Source organism: Eleutherodactylus coqui, chromosome 7 (assembly GCF_035609145.1).
Source record: "Eleutherodactylus coqui strain aEleCoq1 chromosome 7, aEleCoq1.hap1, whole genome shotgun sequence".
NCBI classification, from domain to species: domain Eukaryota; kingdom Metazoa; phylum Chordata; class Amphibia; order Anura; family Eleutherodactylidae; genus Eleutherodactylus; species Eleutherodactylus coqui.
Window position 1 is genome coordinate 181,471,682 of NC_089843.1, and position 25,402 is coordinate 181,497,083.

Genomic DNA, 25,402 nt, shown 5'->3' on the forward strand with positions numbered 1-25,402 from the left:
ATATCTGTCTGAAATGATTTAGTGACCCTGCACTGAGCAGGGAGTTGGACCCGATGACCCTGGAGGTCCCTTTTAACTCTACCATTCTATGATTCTATGACTGAAGATAACCTGGTTCCAGGTGCCTGACATATCTTCCCATAGTGTAGGCTTTAAACAGGATTTTACATAAAGACAAACCCCTCTTTCAGATCTCTTCTGAACAGACTTTAACCCAATAAACTCACCGTACAGTCACAGCTTTCGGCCAACCAGGTCTCTGTTATTCCCAATATGTCATAGTTTTTCTCAGTAATCTTATTGCTTCCAGTTTGTCAGTTTTATTGGTCAGACTTCTAGCATTAGTCACCATACAGTTTAGAAGGTTTTAATTTTTTTTAATTTACATTTATCTCTATTAACTATTCTTCCAATTCTAACTGTATTAAGCCCTCCCACTGCTCTACCCCCATTTCCATTACTTAGTCCCAGATCCCAGTCTACAGTATCTTCCTCTCTATCTTCTTGCCCAGCACAGCTGTATCCTTACAGTATAATCTGTAGCCCAGTTGGCCCAGTTCTCCTGTAACCCAAATCCATTTGTTTACCTCCCTAATCTACATTTGCCTTTCTGGTGTTGCATGTAATACAGGTAATATTTCAGAAAATACTACATTGGAGGTACCTTAGCTTAGGCTTACATCCTAGTTACCTGAAATCATTTTAAGGACTCTTCAGCTACCTATAACTTTGTCATTTGTACCAATGCTTACCATGACTGCTGAATCCCTATTAGAACCTCCTAGCAATCTGTCAACCTATCCAACTTGATCGCCAGGAAGACAACACACTGTTCGACAATCTTTGGGGTAGATTGCCCTATCTGTGCCCCTAATAATTGAGTCTCCCACTACCAAGGCCTGCCTAGCCTCCCCTGTGCTCCTATTCCCTTTCTTTCCCCCTGGCGCTCAGATGCCATGTTTTGCTGCAGCCATGCTGATCCTGTTATGTCATTACCTTCATCTACCAACTTTGCAAACTTGTTGGGGTGTGCCAATTAAGGACTATGCTCTCTGGATCTCTTCTCTCTATCTCTCCTTCCAACTGTCACCCAGTTAGCTGCCCAATCATTCTGCATTTCTCATCTACCATCCACCCCCACTTCTACCCCAGTGACTGCCTGCTCAGTGAGCAGCAAACTCCTTTCTATATTGTCAGTGGATCTCAGTGTTGCAAGCCATGCATTCAGGACTTCCAAATGTGCAACATGCTCACATCTCATACAGCAGTATGCACCCTCGAACTGCTGTTCAAGAACTGCATGCACGGCACAAGATGTAGACTGAGTGGCTTCATCAATCGTGGAGGAAATTCTAAATGGGGATTGCACAGATAGATTAGATAGAAATAATATATGCAAAATTTAAAATAGATAAATAGTGAATAAATATAAACGACCCTTCCAAAGTTCCTGAATTCAAAGTCATTATTCTAAAGCCATATACTTAAGAAACAGTACATTTAAGAAACAGCACACTTAGAATACAGCACACACTCACTCTCTCACACTCACTTATGTTTGCTTTATATAATAATGCTCCTGCTCCTCCTCTATTTGGAAAGGGGCAACCTAATAACTATATGGAGGTATACTGGGGTTCAGTACAAAGATCTCTCCAACAGTCTATTTATATTCAGGACTGTGACTGTAACAAGGGGGCATCCTCTATGTCTAGAGGAAAAAAAGTTTCTATGTCAACATAGAAGGGGGTTCTTTGCTGAAAGAGCAGTGAGACTGAAATTCTCTGCCTAAGGGTGACTACCCACTCCAGTTTTTTTTCACAGCGAAATTCGCAGCGTTTTTTTTCTGCAGGGGTCTATGGGACTTGTAATGTTAAAATCGCGATCGCGCAAAACTGTAGTGGGTAGTCACCCTTAGGGTGTTGTGATGGTGAATTCTATAAAAGATTTTAAGAGCAGCCTGGTCATGAATTACTTCAGAAGGGTTGTTGATTCAAGGATTATTCCGATCGTCAGACTTGGAGTTGGGAAGAAATTTTTTCCCCCTAAATTGAGTATAATTGACTTCTACCTCATTGTTTTTGTTTTTTTTACCTTCTTCTAGTTGAACATTCCAGAAGGGCAGGGGTATTGGCTGAACTAGATGTACATATGTCTTTTTTCAGCCTAACATACTATGTTACTAAGAACAACTAAAGGTAATGTGGTAATGTAACCCCCGCTTCCACCAGTCCCGGTGCAGAACTTTATTTGGAAACCAGAGGATCACTTTAATGCCCCTGCCTTTCACCCCCCCCCCCCCCAATATACTGGCTCCCCAGGACCCCCCTTTAACGCTGCCATGACAATCGACCTAGCTACCCACCACAAAACAAAAAAAGAGGGCGGGCGGGTGGAACTCTTCATTCCTTCTCCAGCTTCTCCATCTTCTTTCTGTGGGAAAATGGCTCCTTCTGCCTGGACATGTGATACTTTTCCAACTGTCAACACCCAGGTCTCTGTCCCCTTTCTTACCCTCCCCCTTTTCCAGAAAGCTCTCTCCTGGAATTAACCCCTTCACTCCCCATTAACCCTGTCATGCCTGCCTCCTCTTACTGCCTTCCTGGCTCCAGCTCCGGCATATGCAACAATTGCACAAGTTGATGAAAGGTAAAATTCTGATCTCTTTCCTATGTATGATCTCCATTATCCTGGCATCTTTTTTTTTTCTTATGTGAGCCATGGGTTTCCTAAAATGGCCCATTTCATTTTCTAATTAAATAAAGCACACACCGAGGCCTTTCTCAAACAAGTTTCACCCTAAACATCACTGTGCAGCCATTAACACAGGTGAGCCGAAATACTCTAGAATGTGTTAAGGGAACTGGCAGCAGACTATGCTGTTAACATAACACATCACACAAATCTTTGCTATATACATAACATGGCCATTCTAATGCAAAGTGTACTGTTTTTCTTCTTAAAGGCCCATTTACACTGGACGATTATTGCTAAAAATTTTCTAATCGGCGATCATTTGAGTGATAATCGGTGCGTATAAATGGGCGTGGGGCACCTGCATTTCGGGCACTTTTTGCTGATCATTAAAATCAAGCTCACCTAAAAATCATAGCTCACTTTTATCAGTCATTCTCCACGGGGGAGTGCTGATAGCATTGTTTCCCCATGGAGAACAAAGGATCTGAGCGCAGATAGTAGCCTCAGGCTATTAGCTTCCTTCAGGGAAAGCTTCATTTACATAAATAATTGGTATTTAAGTAGCTGAGTAGCTATTTGAATACCAATTATTTTTTATGCAAAATAATCGCTCAAAGCTGTTGCTCAAACTGTAAATGTTAGGCCAGACCTGAAAATGTAACAATCATCTGCCACCCACCCTTTCTAGGAAAACCTGATAATGCTATTTGACTTGTGTATCAAAGAGTTTACTGCATTGCATAATAACATTGTTTTTATATGTAAGGCACTGTGATACTATGTCATGTACAGACATGAGGGCTACAGCAAGATGCCAGGGCAGCGTGAGGATGCAAGTGATATGAGACCATCAATCACCTGCACTAGGAAAGTGATATATCAGGGATGCAGTTCCCACCTTGAGTGAGTGGAGTAGTAGTGCAATAGGAATTAAAGCTTGCTTAGACAGTTGGGGAGCGATGCAGCAGAGTAATGTAGTCTGTGGGCTAGGGCGTGGGTGCCAGTTACTGAAATAGATGCAAAGGGGAGCTATGAAAAGATGCAATTTTTTCCAGTAGAATAACACAAAGCTGCAGACCCAATTATAGTCAAAGGCATTTTTCAGGCATCACTCATGCTCATCATATAACAGGTGCGGAACCCTGTCATTCTTATGGTTCTGCTCCTATGATGGAACCAAACAAGCAAAATGATCAGAAGCAGAAGGGGCTAATAGAGCAAATATAAATAAGGCCTAATTCCTGATTTAGAAAAAGAAAAGGAAAAGAAGCGCCAGAGATAAAAAAGTGATGGGACCCTCTTTGTGAAAAATTAAAGAGGAAAAAGAATGGTTTAGAGAAAAAACACCAAATCTCTCACCTCAATGTAGACCTTTTCATAGTTCTGTATTCGTAAAGAGTATCCTCTCTTCACAAGAGGAGAGCCGCTGGAGAATAGCTCAGGGATCCATATGAGAACCCTCATATAAAATGCAAAGAGATTTTTCATTAAGTAAAAAATTCTTTCCTGCGCTCACAGAACTTTTAAGAGAAACACACAATAAAATTTTTTTTTAGAGAAACACACACTCCTTTTCTTAAAAGAAAAAAAAAATTTTATTGTGTGTTTCTCTAAAAAAAATTTTTATTGTGTGTTTCTCTTAAAAGTTCTGTGAGCACAGGAAAGAATTTTTTACTTAATGAAAAATCTCTTTGTAATTCCTGATTTAATCCGGTTTCACACAGGTGTATACATTGATCATAAATCCCGACTCCACAATGCGATGGCTGTGATTGGTTCTCAAGCTCTACCCAGCCAATTAATGCAGCGGTCGAAGAACCAATGAAATCCAACGCATTGTGGAGGTGGGAATTGTAAATTGGCTGAGTGGCAGCATTGATTGGTCAATTTATAATTCCTGCCTCCACAGTGCGATGGCTGTGATTGGTTCTTGAGCTCTCCTAAGCCAATCAATGCAGCGCTTGATGAACCAATCAAAACCGCTGCATTGGGTCATCAAGCACTACATTGATTGGCTTAGAGCCATCGCTTCCTTGAGGCAGGATTTATAAATCCCGTAACCAGGAAGCAATCTTATGTCGGCAGCCGAGAACTGAAGCAAGCGCGCTGGAGCTCCGGGAGAATCCGGACCGCGTCTGCTAGGTAATGTATTGCTTTTTCTTATGTAATCTAGCTGGGGCGTATTTTCAGGGTAGGGCTTATATTTCAAGCCTCCCCAAAAATCCCGAAAAATCAGAGTACGGCTTATTTTTGGAAAAAAACACTGTGTGCACGAGAAAGATAGGGCTAGACCTATCTTCCCACTTTTTTTTTCAAACTCTCACTCAGAGTTTGAAAAGTTTGAGAAAAAATACTAAATGTTCATACACATTTTTTTGCCCTTAGTCATATATGACAATATTTATCTTTTTATTATGGTGTTTATGTACTAACTTTTTTATTTCTTTGCTAGATAGTATAGCGCACAGTGTCAGCATTATCTATTATATTTGTCATAAAAGAAAAAGTGAATTTTAGGATGTGTTCTTCGCATGAATAATTTCTCAAATTTCCTTCGATATGTTCATTTGCTAAAAGGCCAGTGTCACTATTTCATGCTTATTCATGTGGTAATTAAGCAAATGAGAACACTGGGAATTCAAATTTGCATCATTCCCTACATGAATTGACAGAAGGCAGTTAGTGGCTTTACAAATTCAAAGACATGGTTATTACAATTATCTCTCCTTAGTACCAATCCTTTCTGCTTGCCATATTACGTTTGAAAAAAACATGCTAATGAATATTTTTATATTTAAATTTGCAAAATAAAGACTCTTTTACACGGGCTGATACATCGTTCAGATTCTCGCATCAAGTGGGATACTGAAGATCGTTCAGAGTAAATGTATGCCCTGACTTAACGACAAATTAGAATTTACTTGTTCCGCGGTAATAGTTCAGTTTCTGCATGCAAAAAACTCAACGACTGATCAGCCCATGTAAGCAGGCAGTCGCCCACTTATGAACAACTGCCTGCCACTGTGAATGGAGGCTGGCGGTCTGAATGATGCTCAGTCCATTCTGCCTCCATTTAGTCAGCGATGCTGCAATGAATTGTCGGGCACCTGTGCCCGACAAGTCATTCCGTGTAAAAGGACCCTAGGTTGTTAGGACTTCAAAAATCAAAGCAGTGCTTCTTGGAACAATTACTTCATTAACACTTTTGATTAAAGGGTTTTCCCATATTTTTTTGTTCTGTTTTTCTGTACAGATGCAGAAATATTACCCTCTTTAAGGGCTCAGTCAGATGGGCATTTGTTTACTGTGCATTTCTTTGCGTAAAATACACGCAAACAGAAATTTGTGTGACTGAAGCCAGCGTTACACTGAAAAAAAATGCACTTGGCTGCGTTTCAAATTTGCAAATAAAGTGTGGCGTCCACTGTGACAGCTGCAGCAGGGGATTCCTTGGAGGTGAAACCCCTGGATGCTGTCACATTCAGGGGTTCCTTCTTGTTGTCAATGGGGCCGGCGGCAGAATATACAGTAAAAATCACAATCCCCTGGCACAGCTGTGACAGCTGTGGCAGAGGATTTCTTCATCTCCACGGGGAGTCTCATAACTGAACACTGTGACAGCATTGTCACAGTGTCCAGTGACAAGGGGACTCCCCGCAGGGATGAAGAATTCCCCTGCCACAGCTATCACAGCCGTGGCACAGGAGCGCAATGTTCTCCCATTGCTTTCAATGGGGCTGGCGCTTCTGCAGCGATTTTCAGGGAGGCCTTTAAATATAAGCCCCTCCCTGAAAATCATCCCTAGAATGTGTAAAAAAAAATTAAAAAATATATACTTATCTCTCTGCCGCTGCTGGGGTTCAGGTGCATCCAGCTGCTTGCCCTCCTGAACTGCTCTAAAGTGCTTTCTGCAGCCCGGGATTTAAATTCACCACCTGCTGAAAGGGCTACCTAAGATTAGTTGAGCACTGTGACCAATCAGACACAGCGATCAGCCATTGAATGACAGCTGAGCGCTACCTGTGATTAGTCCCTGAGCTCAGCCAATCAGAGGCAGCGCTCAGCCATTCATTGAATTCAATGAATGGCTGAATTCATTTCACATCCAAGAAATCCTGAATGCTGCAGTTACTTGCGTTTTTAAATCCGCTGCCCTATTTTTACCGGTGCAAATTTTTTTGCGCAGGAAAAAAATGGACATGTGACTGCAGCCATTGAAAAACATTGGTTCCAATAGATGCAGATTGCAAAAGCAAAAAACATGCGCAGCAAAAAACGCCCATCTGACTGAGCCCTAAAAAATATAATACTTGCATCACAGCAAGTCACATAGAAGTCACACAACCAAAAATGCATGTGAAATTCTACTGCATGACAAATTTCAGCTGCAACTTTGTTTGTAAGTTGCATGCAATTTTTATATGTGACCTTCTCTCAGGAAGGAGGGTATATCAGCATTAGAGATGAGCGAGCACCAAAATGCTCGGGTGCTCGTTACTCGGGACAAAAATTTTGCGATGCTCGAGGGTTCGTTTCGAATAACGAACCCCATTGAAGTCAATGGGCGACCACAGCATTTTTGTATATCGCCGATGCTCGCTAAGGTTTCCATTTGTGAAAATCTGGGCAATTCAAGAAAGTGATGGGAACGACACAGCAACGGATAGGGCAGGCGAGGGGCTACATGTTGGGCTGCATCTCAAGTTCCCAGGTCCCACTATTAAGCCACAATAGCGGCAAGAGTGGGCCCCCCCTCCCAAAAATTTTTACTTCTGAAAAGCCCTCATTAGCAATGCATACCTTAGCTAAGCACCACACTACCTCCAGCAAAGCACAATCACTGCCTGCATGACACTCCGCTGCCACTTCTCCTGGGTTACATGCTGCCCAACCCCCCCCCCACACACACACGACCCAGTGTCCACAGCACACACCAAAGTGTCCATGCGCAGCCTTCAGCTGCCCTCATGCCACGCCACACTCATGTCTATTTATAAGTGCGTCTGCCATGAGGAGGAACCGCAGGCACACACTGCAGAGGGTTGGCACGGCTAGGCAGCGACCCTCTTTAAAAGGGGCAGGACGATAGCCCACAATGCTGTACAGAAGCAATGAGAAATATAATCCTGTGCCACCGCCATCAGGAGCTGCACACGTGGGCATAGCAATGGGGAACCTATGTGCCACACACTATTCATTCTGTCAAAGTGTCTGCATTCCCCAGTCAGACTGCGGTTTTTTGTAAATAGTCACAGGAAGGTACAACTCCGCAATGGGAATTCCGTGTGCACCCACAGCATGGGTGGCTCCCTGGAACCCACCCGCTGTACATAAATGTATCCCATTGCAGTGCCCTGGACAGCAGAGCTAACGTCAGATTAAATGCAGGTGGGCTTCGGCCCAAACTGCATGCCCCAGTCAGGCTCGAGTTTTTTATAAGTATACACAGGCACATACATCTCCCTAATGGGAAGTCCATGTGGACCGACAGCATGGGTGGCTCCCAGAAAGCCACTGGCGGTACATAAATATATCCCATTGCAGTGCCCAGCACAGCTGATGTAACGTCAGCTTTAATGCAGGTGGGCAAAAAATTAATTGGATTACACTGTAGGCGAGGGCCCAAAAAAATTGGTGTACCAACAGTACTACTGTACCTCAGAAAAATTGCCCATGCCCAACCAAGAGGGCAGGTGAAACCCATTAATCGCTTTGGTTAATGTGGCTTAATTGGTAACTAGGCCTGGAGGCAGCCCAGTTAAAATAAAAATTGGTTCAGGTGCAAGTTTCAACGCTTTAATGAGCATTGAAACGTATAAAAATTGTTTACAAAAATTATATGACTGAGCCTTGTGGGCCTCAGAAAAATTGCCCGTTCGGCGTGATTACGTGAGGTTTCAGGAGGAGGAGCAGGAGGAGGAGGATGAATAGAATACACAGATTGATGAAGCAAAAAGGTCCCCGTTTTTGATGGTGATAGAGAACAATGCTTCCATCCACGGGTGCAGCCTACGTATTGCTTAGGTATCGCTGCTGTCCGCTGGTGGAGAGAGAAGTCTGGGGAAATCCAGGCTTTGTTCATCTTGATGAGTGTAAGCCTGTCGGCACTGTCAGTTGACAGGCGGGTACGCTTATCCGTGATGATTCCCCCAGCCGCACTAAACACCCTCTCTGACAAGACGCTAGCCGCAGGACAAGCAAGCACCTCCAGGGCATACAGCGCGAGTCTGCCTTTATGCTTTGCAGGGAACTTCTCAAGAGGCATAGCAGAGGAATGGTGACGCTAATGATTGCAGCATCGCCGCTCACCATCTGGGTAGACTCCTCAAAGTTTCCAAGGACCTGGCAGATGTCTGCCAACCAGGCCAACTCTTCTGTAAAGAATTGCGGAGGCTGACTCCCTCTACGCCGCCCATGTTGGAGTTGGTATTCCACTATAGCTCTACGCTGCTCATAGAGTCTGGCCAACATGTGGAACGTAGCAGTCGGTGCACTGGCAGATTAAACCGATGTTGCAGGGTCCGCAGGGTGGCAGCGTCCGTCTTGGACTTGCGGAAATGTGCGCTGACCCGGCGCACCTTTCCGAGCAGATATGACAAGTGTGGGTAGCTTTTCAGAAAGCGCTGAACCACCAAATTAAAGACATGGGCCAGGCATGGCACGTGCTGGAAGCTGCAGAGCTGCAGAGCCGCCACCAGGTTACGGCCGTTGTCACACACGACCATGCCCAGTTGGAGGCTCAGCGGCGAAAGCCAGCGGTCGGTCTGCTCTGTCAGACCCTGCAGCAGTTCGTGGGCCGTGTGCCTCTTCTCTCCTAAGCTGAGTAGCTTCAGTACGGCCTGCTGACGCTTGCCCACCGCTGTGCTGCCACGCCGCGCGACACCGACTGCTGGCGACGTGCTGCTGCTGACACATCTTGATTGCGAGACAGAGGTTGCGTTGGAGGAGGAGGAGGAGGGTGGTTTAATGGAGGAAGCATACACCGCCGCAGATACCAGCACCGAGCTGGGGCCCGCAGTTCTGGGGGTGGGTAGGACGTGAGCGGTCCCAGGCTCTGACTCTGTCCCAGCCTCCACTAAATTCACCCAATGTGCCGTCAGGGAGATATAGTGGCCCTGCCCGCCTGTGCTTGTCCACGTGTCTGTTGTTAAGTGGACCTTGGCAGTAACCGCGTTGGTGGGGGCGCGTACAATGTTGCGGGAGACGTGGTCGTGCAGGGCTGGGACGGCACATCGGGAAAAGTAGTGGCAACTGGGAACCGAGTAGCGCGGGGCCGCCGCCGCCATCATGCTTTTGAAAGCCTCCGTTTCCACAAGCCTATACGGCAGCATCTCCAGGCTGATCAATTTGGCTATGTGCACGTTTAACGCTTGAGCGTGCGGGTGTGTGGCGGCGTACTTGCGCTTGCGCTCAAATGGTTGCGCTAGCGACGTCTGGACGCTGCGCTGAGAGACATTGCTGGATGGGGCCGAGGACAGCGGAGGTGAGGGTGTGGGTGCAGGCCGGTAGGCACTCGTGCCTGTGTCCTCAGAGGGGGGTTTGATCTCAGTGGCAGGTTGGGGCACAGGGGGAGAGGCAGTGGGGCAAACCGGAGGCGGTGAACGGCCTTCGTCCCACCTTGTGGGGTGCTTGGCCATCATATGCCTGCGCATGCTGGTGGTGGTAGCTCCCCAGCTGATCTTGGCGCGACAAAGGTTGCACACCACTGTTCGTCGGTCGCCAGGCGTCTCTGTGAAAAACTGCCACACCTTAGAGCACCTTGGCCTCTGCAGGGTGGCATAGCGCGAGGGGGCGCTTTGGGAAACAGTTGGTGGATTATTCAGTCTGGCCCTGCCTCTACCCCTGGCCACCGCACTGGCTCGGCCTCTGCCCACACCCTGACTTGGGCCTCCGTGTCCTCGCCCGCATCCACGTCCTCTAGTCCTACCCCTACCCCTCAGCATGCTGTATTACCAGTAGTGCAGAAACAGAACGCTGTTAAATGTGCCGCTTATTGGCCTGTGGTTGGAGGCTGACTTCGCTTACGGAACGCACAGAAGACCAGGAAAGAATTTTGCGCAAGCCTGCTGTAACACTTAGCTGGCTGCGTATGAATTAGGACAACTACCCCCAGCAGAGACCCAGTACACTGAGGACGGTCACAGGCAGCCCAAATAGATTTTTTTTCCCAAATGTTTTTGGAAAGGCCCACTGCCTATATACACTAAATATGTCTTCTGTCCCTGCCTCACCACTACTGGCCCTGCACTATGTAAAATTACTGCAGACTAGAGATGAGCGAGCACCAAAATGCTCGGGTGCTCGTTACTCGGAACTAACTTTTCGCGATGCTCGAGGGTTCGTTTCGAATAACGAACCCCATTGAAGTCAATGGGCGACCCGAGCATTTTTGTATTTCGCCGATGCTCGCTAAGGTTTCCTTGTGTGAAAATCTGGGCAATTCAAGAAAGTGATGGGAACGACACAGCAATGGACAGGGCAGGCGAGGGGCTACATGTTGGGCTGCATCTCAAGTTCACAGGTCCCACTATTAAGCCACAATAGCGGCAAGAGTGGCCCCCCCTCCCAAAAACTTTTACTTCTGAAAAGCCCTCATTAGCAATGCATACCTTAGCTAAGCACCACACTACCTCCAACAAAGCACAATCACTGCCTGCATGACACTCCACTGCCACTTCTCCTGGCTTACATGCTGCCCAACCGCCCCCCCCTCCCCCCCACAGCGCACACCAAAGTGTCCCTGCGCAGCCTTCAGCTGCCCTCATGCCACGCCACACTCATGTCTATTTAGAAGTGCGTCTGCCATGAGGAGGAACCGCAGGCACACACTGCAGAGGGTTGGCACGGCTAGGCAGCAACCCTCTTTAAAAGGGGCGGGGCGATAGCCCACAATGCTGTACAGAAGCAATGAGAAATAGAATCCTGTGCCACCGCCATCAGGAGCTGCACACGTGGGCATAGCAATGGGGAACCTATGTGCCACACACTATTCATTCTGTCAAGGTGTCTGCATGCCCCAGTCAGACCGCGGTTCTTAATTCATAGACACAGGCAGGTACAACTCCCTATTGTGAAGTCCCTGTGGACCGACAGCATGGGTGGCTCCCTGGAACCCACCGGCGGAACATAAAAATATCCCATTGCATTGCCCATCACAGCTGAGGTAGTAATGTCATGTTTAATGCAGGTGGGCTTCGGCCCACACTGCATGCCCCAGTCAGACTGGGGTTCTTTACAAGTGGAAACAGATGCATTTATAATTCCCTGTGGACCCACAGCATGGGTGGGTGCCAGGAAGCCACCGGTGGTACATAGAAATATCCCATTGCATTGCCCAACACAGCTGAGGTAGTAATGTCGTGCTTAATGCAGGTGGGCTTCGGCCCACACTGCATGCCCCAGTCAGACTGGGGTTCTTTACAAGTGGACAGATGTAGGTTAAACTCCGTGTGCACCTACAGCATGGGTGGCTCCCTGGAACCCACCGGCGGTACATAAAAATATCCCATTGCAGTGCCCATCACAGCTGAGGTAGTAATGTCATGTTTAATGCAGGTGGGCTTCGGCCCACACTGCATGCCCCAGTCAGAGTGGGGTTCTTTACAAGTGGAAACAGATGCATTTATAATTCCCTGTGTGGACCCACAGCATGGGTGGGTGCCAGGAAGCCACCGGCGGTACATAGAAATATCCCATTGCATTGCCCAACACAGCAGAGGTATTAATGTCGTGCTTAATACAGGTGGGCTTCGGCCCACACTGCATGCCCCAGTCAGACTGGGGTTCTTTACAAGTGGAAACAGATGCATTTATAATTCCCTGTGGACCCACAGCATGGGTGGGTGCCAGGAAGCCACCGGCGGTAAATAGAAATATCCCATTGCATTGCCCAACACAGCTGAGGTAGTAATGTCGTGCTTAATACAGGTGGGCTTCGGCCCACACTGCATGCCCCAGTCAGACTGGGGTTCTTTACAAGTGGACAGATGTAGGTTAAACTCCGTGTGCACCTACAGCATGGGTGGCTCCCTGGAACCCACCGGCGGTACATAAAAATATCCCATTGCAGTGCCCATCACAGCTGAGGTAGTAATGTCATGTTTAATGCAGGTGGGCTTCGGCCCACACTGCATGCCCCAGTCAGACTGGGGTTCTTTACAAGTGGAAACAGATGCATTTATAATTCCCTGTGTGGACCCACAGCATGGGTGGGTGCCAGGAAGCCACCGGCGGTACATAGAAATATCCCATTGCATTGCCCAACACAGCTGAGGTAGTAATGTCGTGCTTAATACAGGTGGGCTTCGGCCCACACTGCATGCCCCAGTCAGACTGGGGTTCTTTACAAGTGGAAACAGATGCATTTATAATTCCCTGTGTGGACCCACAGCATGGGTGGGTGCCAGGAAGCCACCGGCGGTAAATAGAAATATCCCATTGCATTGCCCAACACAGCTGAGGTAGTAATGTCGTGCTTAATACAGGTGGGCTTCGGTCCACACTGCATGCCCCAGTCAGACTGGGGTTCTTTACAAGTGGACAGATGTAGGTTAAACTCCGTGTGCACCCACAGCATGGGTGGCTCCCTGGAACCCACCGGCGGTACATAAAAATATCCCATTGCAGTGCCCATCACAGCTGAGGTAGTAATGTCATGTTTAATGCAGGTGGGCTTCGGCCCACACTGCATGCCCCAGTCAGACTGGGGTTCTTTACAAGTGGAAACAGATGCATTTATAATTCCCTGTGTGGACCCACAGCATGGGTGGGTGCCAGGAAGCCACCGGCGGTACATAGAAATATCCCATTGCATTGCCCAACACAGCTGAGGTATTAATGTCGTGCTTAATACAGGTGGGCTTCGGCCCACACTGCATGCCCCAGTCAGACTGGGGTTCTTTACAAGTGGAAACAGATGCATTTATAATTCCCTGTGTGGACCCACAGCATGGGTGGGTGCCAGGAAGCCACCGGCGGTAAATAGAAATATCCCATTGCATTGCCCAACACAGCTGAGGTAGTAATGTCGTGCTTAATACAGGTGGGCTTCGGCCCAAACTGCATGCCCCAGTCAGACTGGGGTTCTTTACAAGTGGACAGATGTAGGTTAAACTCCGTGTGCACCTACAGCATGGGTGGCTCCCTGGAACCCACCGGCGGTACATAAAAATATCCCATTGCATTGCCCAACACAGCGGATGTAACATCAGCTGTAATGCAGGTGGGCTAAAAATTCATTTGATTACACTGTAGGCGAGGGCCCACAAAAATTGCTGTATCAACAGTACTAATGTACATCCAAAAAATTGGCCATGGCCAACCAAGAGGGCAGGTGAAACCCATTAATCGCTTTGGTTAATGTGGCTTAAGTGGTAACTAGGCCTGGAGGCAGACCAGTTTAACGAAAAATTGGTTCAAGTTAAAGTTTCAACGCTTTTAAGAGCATTGAAACATATAAAAATTGTTTAGAAAAATTATATGAGTGAGCCTTGTGGCCCTAAGAAAAATTGCCCGTTCAGCGTGATTATGTGAGGTTTCAGGAGGAGGAGCAGGAGGAGGAGGAGGAATATTAGACACAGATTGATGAAGCAGAAATGTCCCCGTTTTGGATGGTGAGAGAGAACGTAGCTTCCATCCGCGGGTGCAGCCTACGTATTGATTACGTATCGCTGCTGTCCGCTGGTGGAGAAGAGAAGTCTGGGGAAATCCAGGCTTTGTTCATCTTGATGAGTGTAAGCCTGTCGGCACTGTCGGTTGACAGGTGGGTACGCTTATCCGTGATGATTCCCCCAGCCACACTAAACACACTCTCTGACAAGACGCTAGCCGCAGGACAAGCAAGCACCTCCAGGGCATACAGCGCGAGTTCAGGCCACGTGTCCAGCTTCGACACCCAGTAGTTGTAGTAGGCAGAGGCGTCACGGAGGACGGTCGTGCGATCGGCTACGTACTCCCTCACCATCCTTTTACAGTGCTCCCGCCGACTCAGCCTTGACTGGGGAGCGGTGACACAGTCTTGCTGGGGAGCCATAATGCTGGCAAAGGCCTTGGAGAATATTCCCCTGCCTGCGCTGTACATGCTGCCTGATCTCTGCGCCTCCCCTGCTACCTGGCCCTCGGAACTGCGCCTTCTGCCACTAGCGCTGTCGGATGGGAAGTTTACCATCAGTTTGTCCACCAGCGCCCTGTGGTATAGCATCACTCTCGAACCCCTTTCCTCTTCGGGAATCAGAGTGGAAAAGTTCTCCTTATACCATGGGTCGAGCAATGTGTACACCCAGTAATCTGTAGTGGCCAGAATGCGTGTAACGCGAGGGTCACAAGAAAGGCATCCTAACATGAAGTCCGCCATGTGTGCCAGAGTACCTGTACGCAACACATGGCTGTCCTCACTAGGAAGATCACTTTCAGGATCCTCCTCCTCCTCCTCTTCCTCCTCCTCAGGCCATACACGCTGAAAGGATGACAGCCCAGCAGCATCTGTACCCTCAGCAGTGGGCAAAGCTGTCTCTTCCCCCTCCTCCTCATCCTCCTCATGCTCCTCCTCCTCCTCCTCAACGCGCTGAGATATAGACAGGCGGGTGCTCTGACTATCCAGCGACATACTGTCTTCCCCCGGCTCTGTTTCCGAGCGCAAAGCGTCTGCCTTTATGCTTTGCAGGGAACTTCTCAAGATGCATAGCAGAGGAATGGTGACGCTAATGATTGCAGCATCGCCGCTCACCACCTGGGTAGACTCCTCAAATGTTCCAAGGACCTGACAGATGGCTGCCAACCAGGGCCACTCTTCTGTAAATAATTGAGGAGGCTGACTCCCACTGCGCCGCGCAAGTTGGAGTTGGTATTCCACTATAGCTCTACGCTGCTCATAGAGTCTGGCCAACATGTGGAGCGTAGAGTTCCACTGTGTGGGCACGTCGCACAGCAGTCGGTGCACTGGCAGATTAAACCTATGTTGCAGTGTCCGCAGGGTGGCAGCGTGCGTGTGGGATTTGCGGAAATGTGCGCAGAGCTGGCGCACCTTTCCGAGCAGGTATGACAAGTGGGGGTAGCTTTTCAGAAAGCGCTGAACCACCAAATTAAAGACATGGGCCAGGCATGGCACGTGCGTGAGGCTGCCGAGCTGCAGAGCCGCCACCAGCTTACAGCCGTTGTCACACACGACCATGCCCGGTTGGAGGCTCAGCGGCGCAAGCCAGCTGTCGGTCTGCTCTGTCAGACCCTGCAGCAGTTCGTGGGCCGTGTGCCTCTTCTCTCCTAAGCTGAGTAGTTTCAGCACGGCCTGCTGACGCTTGCCCACCGCTGTGCTGCCACGCCGCGTGACACCGACTGCTGGCAACGTACTGCTGACACATCTTGATTGCGAGACAGAGGTTGCGTTGGAGGAGGAGGAAGGTGCTTTAGTGGAGGAAGCATACACCGCCGCAGATACCACCACCGAGCCGTGGCCCGCAATTCTGGGGGTGGGTAGGACGTGAGCGGTCCCAGGCTCTGACTCTGTCCCAGCCTCCACTAAATTCACCCAATGTGCCGTCAGGGAGATATAGTGGCACTGCCCGCCTGTGCTTGTCCACGTGTCCGTTGTTAAGTGGACCTTGGCAGTAACCGCGTTGGTGAGGGCACGTACAATGTTGCGGGAGACGTGGTCGTGCAGGGCTGGGACGGCACATCGGGAAAAGTAGTGGCGACTGGGAACCTAGTAGCGCGGGGTAGCCGCCGCCATCATGCTTTTGAAACCCTCCGTTTCCACAAGCCTATACGGCAGCATCTGTAGGCTGATCAATTTTGCAATGTGCACGTTTAACGCTTGAGCGTGCGGGTGCGTGGCGTCGTACTTGCGCTTGCGCTCAAACTGTGGCACTAGCGACATCTGGACGCTGCGCTGAGAGCCATTGCTGGATGGGGCCGAGGACAGCGGAGGTGATGGTGTGGGTGCAGGCCAGGAGACGGTAGTGCCTGTGTCCTCAGAGGGGGGTTGGATCTTAGTGGCAGGTTGGGGCACAGGGGGAGAGGCAGTGGTGCAAACCGGAGGCGGTGAACGGGCATCGTTCCACCTTGTGGGGTGCTTGGCCATCATATGCCTGCGCATGCTGTTGGTGGTGCCTCCCCAGCTGATCTTGGCGCGACAAAGGTTGCACACCACTGTTCGTCGGTCGTCAGGCGTCTCTGTGAAAAACTGCCACACCGTAGAGCACCTTGACCTGTGCAGGGTGGCATGGCGCGAGGGGGCGCTTTGGGAAACAGTTGGTGGATTATTCGGTCTGGCCCTGCCTCTACCCCTGGCCACCGCACTGGCTCGGCCTGTGCCCACACCCTCACTTGGCCCTCCGCGTCCTCGGCCGCGTCCACATCCTCTAGGCCTACCCCTGCCCCTCAGCATGCTGTATTACCAGTGATTTGATTTCCCAGGCAGGAAAGAAATTGGCGCAAGGCTGCACTCAACCGTAGCTGGTTGCGTCTGATTTTTGTACGTTGTCCACGCAGCACACACGTACACGGAGACCTTAGGACTGACACAGGCAGGCCAAATACAATTTCTTTTCCTTTTTTGCAAAGGGAAGGACCCACTGCGTATATTCAATGAACAATAACTTTTAGAACTGTAGTGTGGCCCTGAAAAAGTGACACACAACTTTAGTGTAGCAGAGTTATTAACTCTAGCAGAGCAGGTATTTGCCAGTCAGGAAAGACAATGGCGCAAGCCTGCAGTAAACCGTAGCTGGTTGCGTCTGATTTTTGTACGTTCTCCACGCAGCACACACGTACACGGAGACCTTAGGACTGACACAGGCAGGCCAAATATAATTAATTGAATTCGCGTTTTTGCAAAGGGAGGGCCCCACTGCGGATATTCAATGAACAATACGTTTAATAACTGTGGTGTGGCCCTGAAAAAGTGTCACACAACTTTAGTGTAGCAGAGTTATTAAAGGGGTTGTCCTGAGGCAGCAAGTGGGTCTATACACTTCTGCATGGCCATAATAATGCACTTTGTAATGTACATTGTGCATTAATTATGAGCCATACAGAAGTTATAAAAAGTTTTTTACTTACCTGCTCCGTTGCTAGCGTCCTCGTTCCCATGGAGCCGACTAATTTTTGGCCTCCGATGGCCAAATTAGCCGCGCTTGCGCAGTCCGGGTCTTCAGCAGTCTTCTATGGAGCCGCTCGTGCCAGAGAGCGGCTCCGTGTAGCTCCGCCCCGTCACGTGCCGATTCCAGCCAATCAGGAGGCTGGAATCGGCAGTGGACCGCACAGAAGAGCTGCGGTCCACGAAGACGGAGGATCCCGGCGGCCATCTTCAGCGGTAAGTATTGAAGTCACCGGACCGCCGGGATTCAGGTAAGCGCTGTGCGGGTGGTTTTTTTAACCCCTGCATCGGGGTTGTCTCGCGCCGAACGGGGGGGGGGGTTTAAAAAAAAAAAAACCCGTTTCGGCGCGGGACATCTCCTTTAACTCTGGCAGAGCAGGTATTTGCCAGTCAGGAAAGACAATGGCGCAAGCCTGCACTCAACCGTAGCTGGTTGCGTCTGATTTTTGTACGTTGTCCACGCAGCACACACATACACGGAGACCTTAGGACTGACACAGGCAGGCCAAATACAATTTCTTTTCCTTTTTTGCAAAGGGAAGGACCCACTGCATATATTCAATGAACAATAACTTTTAGAACTGTAGTGTGGCCCAGAAAAAGTGACACACAACTTTAGTGTAGCAGAGTTATTAACTCTAGCAGAGCAGGTATTTGCCAGTCAGGAAAGACAATGGCGCAAGCCTGCAGTAAACCGTAGCTGGTTGCGTCTGATTTTTGTACGTTCTCCACGCAGCACACACGTACACGGAGACCTTAGGACTGACACAGGCAGGCCAAATATAATTTCTTTGACTTTTTTGCAAAGGGAAGGACCGACTGCGTATATTCAATGAACAATAACTGTGTTGTGGCCCTGCCTACACAATTCTGTCCCTGTAGTATCAATGGAGGGTGCAATGCTCTGCACAGACGATTTTTAGAAGAAAAAAAATATGCAACACTGCTAACAGCAGCCAGCACAGTACTGCACACGCTTAAATTTGGCCCTAGAAAGGACCGTTGAGGTTCTTGAAGGCTAAACTCACTCCTAACACTCTCCCTGCCTATGCACCACTTCTGTCCCTAATACCGGGTGCAATGCTCTGCGTTGCCGATTTTGAGAAAAAAAAACAAAAAAACACTGCTAGCAGCAGCCTGCACACAGGTAGATGTGGCCCTAAGAAGGACCTTTGGGGTTCTTGAAGCCTACACTGACTCCTAACGCTCTCCCTACAGCAGCACCAGCACGATAGTACTTTCCCTCAGCTAACTCACAAGGCATGTGTGGCGAGCCGCGGGAGGGGCCGACTTTTATACTCGGGTGACATCTGATCGCCCCAGCCACTCACAGCAGGGGGGTGGTATAGGGCTTGAACGTCACAGGGGGAAGTTGTAATGCCTTCCCTGTCTTTCAATTGGCCAGAAAAGCGCGCTAACGTCTCAGAGAGGAAACTGAAAGTAACCGGAACACCGCGTGGTGCTCGTTAAGAGTAACGAGCATCCCGAACACCCTAATATTCGCACGAATATCAAGCTTGGACGAGTACATTCGCTCATCTCTACTGCAGACTGTTTCACTGTGGACAGGAATACAGCGGTGATGTAACAGGCAACACAGAGCCAGGAAAGAATTTTGCGCAAGCCTGCTGTAACACTTAGCTGGCTGCGTATGAATTAGGACAACTACCCCCAGCAGAGACCCAGTACACTGAGGACGGTCACAGGCAGCCCAAATAGATTTTTTTTCCCAAATGTTTTTGGAAAGGCCCACTGTCTATATACACTAAATATGTCTTCTGTCCCTGCCTCACCACTACTGGCCCTGGACAATGTAAAATTACTGCAGGACGCAATGCTCTGCACGGCCGATATACAAAAAAAAAAAAAGTGCAACAGTGCAAAAAGCAGCCTCCACACTACTGCACACGGTTAGATGTGGCCCTAAGAAGGACCGTTGGGGTTCTTGAAGCCTAAAATAACTCCTAACACTCTCCCTATAGCAACTCCAGCAAGACAGCACTTTCCCTGAACTATGTCAGAATGCATCTGTGGCGAGCCGCAGGAGGGGCCGATTTATATACTCGGGTGACACCTGATCTCGCCAGCCACTCACTGCAGGGGGGTGGTATAGGGCTTGAACGTCACAGGGGGAAGTTGTAATGCCTTCCCTGTCTTTCTATTGGCCAGAAAAGTGCGCTAACGTCTCAGAGATGAAAGTGAAAGTAACTCGAACATCGCGTGGTGCTCGTTTCGAATAACGAGCATCTCGAACACGCTAATACTCGAACGAGCATCAAGCTCGGACGAGTACGTTCGCTCATCTCTAATCAGCATTTATTTTTTTTTCTCACATTAGATTTTTATTAAAGTTTTTTGCAGACATGAATATATATTACAATATCATAGTATTCAGAGAGATTTGTGAATAGGGAATGACATTGTGTATAAACATGGATGTCCATCAGTTATATCGTAACATATCCACAGAAAATGTCAATAATAAAACAATTCTTGTGCCTTATATCCATGTGTTAAAGAATCATTAGCTTATTTAGACACTTTCTCATATTATTTGCAACGTTTCAATAAAACATAAACTTAAACCAACTAGGCATTGTATTTTCATCTAGTAGATATTAATGTAATCTTTTTCCATTTGTCCCATAATTCACCATATTGTTTCATAGAATCATTGCGAATTGCCAACCACCTTTCAGACATACATTGTTCTGCCATACGATCCAGAAACTCCCCTATATCTGGTGGGAGAATTTGGCTCCAGTGCTTAGCAATTATGGCCTTTGCCGTCATTAAGGAGTGGCATAGCAAGTACAAGGAGGGAAAGCAAGTACAAGGAGGGAAACTCTGCGAGCCTATTAAAAGTAATATTAACTTGGCATCTCTGGGGACACCACATCCTAGGATGCCCTGAAGAACTTTAAGAATTTCTCCCCAGAATAGTTTTAATTTGGGACAGAACCAGAATATATGCGATAGGGAGCCCTTCTGCCCGCACTCCCTCCAGCATAAACCGTTTCTACTTTTTAATCTACTGCCTTGCAGTGAAGTGGAATAATACCATCGTATTTGCAATTTCGTTTGGGTTTCTAGTATCCCCAAACCTTTGGTAGATTTTAGAGATATTCTATATGCCTTTTCCCAAGCTTCAACAAATATCGTTTCTCCCAATTCCCTCTCCCAACTTAACATATGTGCTTTTTATTATCTGTCATTATATCATAAAATAGCCTGGTTTCTGATTTATCTACATTCTCTTTTGACTATATTTTATGGATAATTGTGCTAAGGAATGAATTGGTGACTTTTGCAAAAAAGACCTTATTCTGTAATAGGTATACATTTCTTTCATTGGTAAGTTGTATTTGGAGCAGAGATCTGAAAATGTTCTCATAGTATTTATAGATATTACATCATTCAATAATTTCACACCCCTCACTTTCCATTCCTTTAAGTCCAGATCTGGTCTTCTTAAACTATCGAAAGTATTTAGTTTCTGTGAGAGGATTTTCCAGGCTTCTATTGAAGCTACCATTGGGGGGTACATACCATGCTACAATAATATCAGTTTCGGCAGCTCAGGTGAACATGTTACTGATGCTGCGTACATTAGAGCCTGGCCTGAGAATCCTTTTATATAGCCTTTTTCTATATCTATCCAGCCCAGGGTATTCTCACTATTTGTCCACCTCTTGGTCTGATTCAAAATAGTCACCCTATAGTACATTTTGAAATTAGGGACATCAGCTCCCCCACATCTGCGGTGCTAGAATTGGCAGGGCCAAACGTGGTCTTTTCCCATTCCATATATAATTGTTTCTGGAGGCTATGTAAAGAACAGTTAGAGATCTAAATTGGTAGAGCTCTGAAATAATACAGTATCTTGGGAAGAATTTTCATCTTATATGACATAATTCTACCATACCATGACAGACCAAGGTTAGATAGATAGTCAATTTCCCCCTGGTTGGATTTAAGCAGTGCAGGGAAATTTGCGTTTTCAGTGTCTTTGGAATTAGATGCTAGCTCTATTCCCAGATATGGAAGCGTTCTTTTTCTCCAACCAAAAGGGAACTCAGATTGAATTGCCTGTTTTAAAAAGCTAGATATATGTATACCTAAGATAAGCGATTTATCCACATTTAATTTGTACATGGAGACTTTACTAAATTGTTCCAAAATTTTATAAACAGCTCTCAAGGATTCTAAAGGACGTGACAGAGTCAGAATTATATCATCTGCAAACAATCCTACTTTGTATTGTCTCGAGTTCAGTGGGATACCTTTCATTTCAGGCGATATACGTATTAGTTCTGCTAATGGTTCCACCATAAGTACATATAAAATCGGGGAAAGCGGACAGCCCTGTCTTGTTCCGTTCATTATCGTCAGAGGGTCCGACAAGGTTCCATCTACCAACACGCTAGCGGAGGGGGACGAGTACAGGGCCCGAATGGCATGGATCACATTTTCTCCCACCCCAAATCTATTCAAAGTTTCAAATGCATATCCCCAGTGGACTCTATCAAAGGCTTTTTCTGCATCCAAAGCCAACAGGATTGCTGGAGTCCGGGAAATCTCTAATGAATGTATTAAATTTAACATTTTTCTCATGCCATCCGAGGCCTGCCTTTAACGAATCTAACCTGGTCCGTATGAATCAGATCTGGAAGAATATTTAATAATCTATTAGCCAAAGTTTTTGCGTAAATTTTCATGTCTGTATTTAATAACAAAATCGGTCTGAAATTAGCTGGATCATTCGGTTCTTTACCAGGCTTGGGAGGGACCACTATTGTAGCCTGTAACATCTCATCAGGGAAGTGACCTCTTTGCATAGTGGTGTTAAATGTATTTACTATATATGGGGACAGGGGCGCCCAGAATGTTTGATAATATTCTGCAGAATATCCGTCTGGTCCTGGGGCTTTCCGCTTTTTTAATGACATGACTGTTTCGGTCAACTCGGAAGTGGTAATGGGCTGGTCTAAAGAAGCTGCCTGAGAGGCGTTAACCGAAGGCAGATTTGCCTTGTGTAGGAAATCCTTTATGACATTGCTATTAGGTTGGGTTGTTTGGGCATCATCTTTTAGGTTGTATAGCTTACTGTAAAATGTTCGGAATGCTTCCACAATATGTTTTGGGTTAGTAGGTTTGTACTCCTTTTGTTTAGAATTCCATAAATAAGGTATATTGGCTTTAATTGTTTTTCTTTTTAATAAATTGTCCATCCATTTTGAAGGTTTATTTATGGATGAATATATACACTACCGTTCAAAAGTTTGGGGTCACATTGAAATGTCCTTATTTTTGAAGGAAAAGCACTGTACTTTTCAATGAAGATAACTTTAAACTAGTCCTAACTTTAAACAAATGCACTCTATACATTGCTAATGTGGTAAATGACTATTCTAGCTGCAAATGCCTGGTTTTTTGTGCAAAATCTACAAAGGTGAATAGAGGCCCCTTTCCAGCAACTATCACTCCAGTGTTCTAATGGTACAATGTGTTTGCTCATTGGCTCAGAAGGCTAATTGATGATTAGAAAACCCTTGTGCAATCATGTTCACACATCTGAAAACAGTCTAGCTCGTTACAGAAGCTACAAAACTGACCTTCCTGTGAGCAGATTGAGTTTCTGGAGCATCACATTTGTGGGGTCAATTAAACGCTCAAAATGGCCAGAAAAAGAGAACTTTCATCTGAAACTCGACAGTCTATTCTTGTTCTTAGAAATGAAGGCTATTCCATGCGAGAAATTGCTAAGAAATTGAAGATTTCCTACAACGGTGTGTACTACTCCCTTCAGAGGACAGCACAAACAGGCTCTAACCAGAGTAGAAAAAGAAGTGGGAGGCCGCGTTGCACAACTAAGCAAGAAGATAAGCACATTAGAGTCTCTAGTTTGAGAAACAGACGCCTCACAGGTACCCAACTGACATCTTCATTAAATAGTACCCGCAAAACACCAGTGTCAACATCTACAGTGAAGAGGCGGCTGCGGGATTTTGGGCTTCAGGGCAGAGTGGCAAAGAAAAAGCCATATCTGAGACTGGCCAATAAAAGAAAAAGATTAAGATGGGCAAAAGAACATAGACATTGGACAGAGGAAGACTGGAAAAAAGTGTTGTGGACGGATGAATCCAAGTTTGAGGTGTTTGGATCACAAAGAAGAACGTTTGTGAGACGCAGAACAAATGAAAAGATGCTGGAAGAATGCCTGACGCCATCTGTTAAGCATGGTGGAGGTAATGTGATGGTCTGGGGTTGCTTTGGTGCTGGTAAGGTGGGAGATTTGTACAGGGTAAAAGGGATTCTGAATAAGGAAGGCTATCACTCCATTTTGCAACGCCATGCCATACCCAGTGGACAGCGCTTGATTGGAACCAATTTCATCCTACAACAGGACAATGACCCTAAACACACCTCCAAATTGTGCAAGAACTATTTACAGCAGAAGCAGGCAGCTGGTATTCTATCGGTAATGGAGTGGCCAGCGCAGTCACCAGATCTGAACCCCATTGAGCTGTTGTGGCAGCAGCTTGACCGTATGGTACGCCAGAAGTGCCCATCCAACCAATCCAACTTGTGGGAGATGCTTCTAGAAGCGTGGGGTGCAATTTCTCAAGCTTACCTCAACAAATTAACAGCTAGAATGTCAAAGGTGTGCAATGCTGTAATTGCTGCAAAAGGAGGATTCTTTGACGAAAGCAAAGTTTGATGTAAAAATAATGTTATTTCAAATACAAATCATTATTTCTAACCTTGTCAATGTCTTGACTCTATTTTCTATTCATTTCACAACGCATGGTGGTGAATAAGTGTGACTTTTCATGGAAAACACAAAATTGTTTGGGTGACCCCAAACTTTTGAACGGTAGTGTATATTTGCCCAGTTTGCATTGACTTCTTTATCAAAATCTCCCAACAGCACCCCACTAAGAATAAACTTAGTTTGCGTAGTTCCTTGTGTATTTTTAAAGTGATATTTGAGCAAGAAGGACATCCGTTTTTTTCAAGTTTTCTTTTTTATATCTAGCTCCTATTTTATGAGTATTCCCCTTATATAGGATTTATGAGCGTTCCACAAAATCATCGGATCTATTCCTGGGGTATCATTAAATTTTAAATATTTCTCTAAAGCATTTCTGATTTCCTATTTTTGTGTAGGCAAACCCATTACATAAGTATTATTTCTCCATAATCTATTTGTTTGGCAACCTCTTTCAAGTGTCAAGTGTGTTATTGTCGGGGCATGGTTGGACCATGTGGCGGTACCTATTTCTGACTTAGAAATCAAAGTAAGGAGACTTTTATCTACCAAAGATAGATCAATACGTGAGAATGTTTTGTGTCTAGGGGAGTAAAAAGAATACACTTTTGCTGATGCATTAATGCAACAAAAAGTGTCATACAAAGCGGAACTATGCAGCCATTTTCCCAACGTACAACCTCTTTTTGAACTCTGACCAGTAGAATCGGCTATCTTATCAGGGACCAGATTGAAATCACCGCACATCAACATTGGGCCCTTTGTTACTTGATTGATTTTCTTTTTAAGCTTATTTAGAACCCTTATTTGTTTTGAATTCGGTGCATATACATTTGCTATTG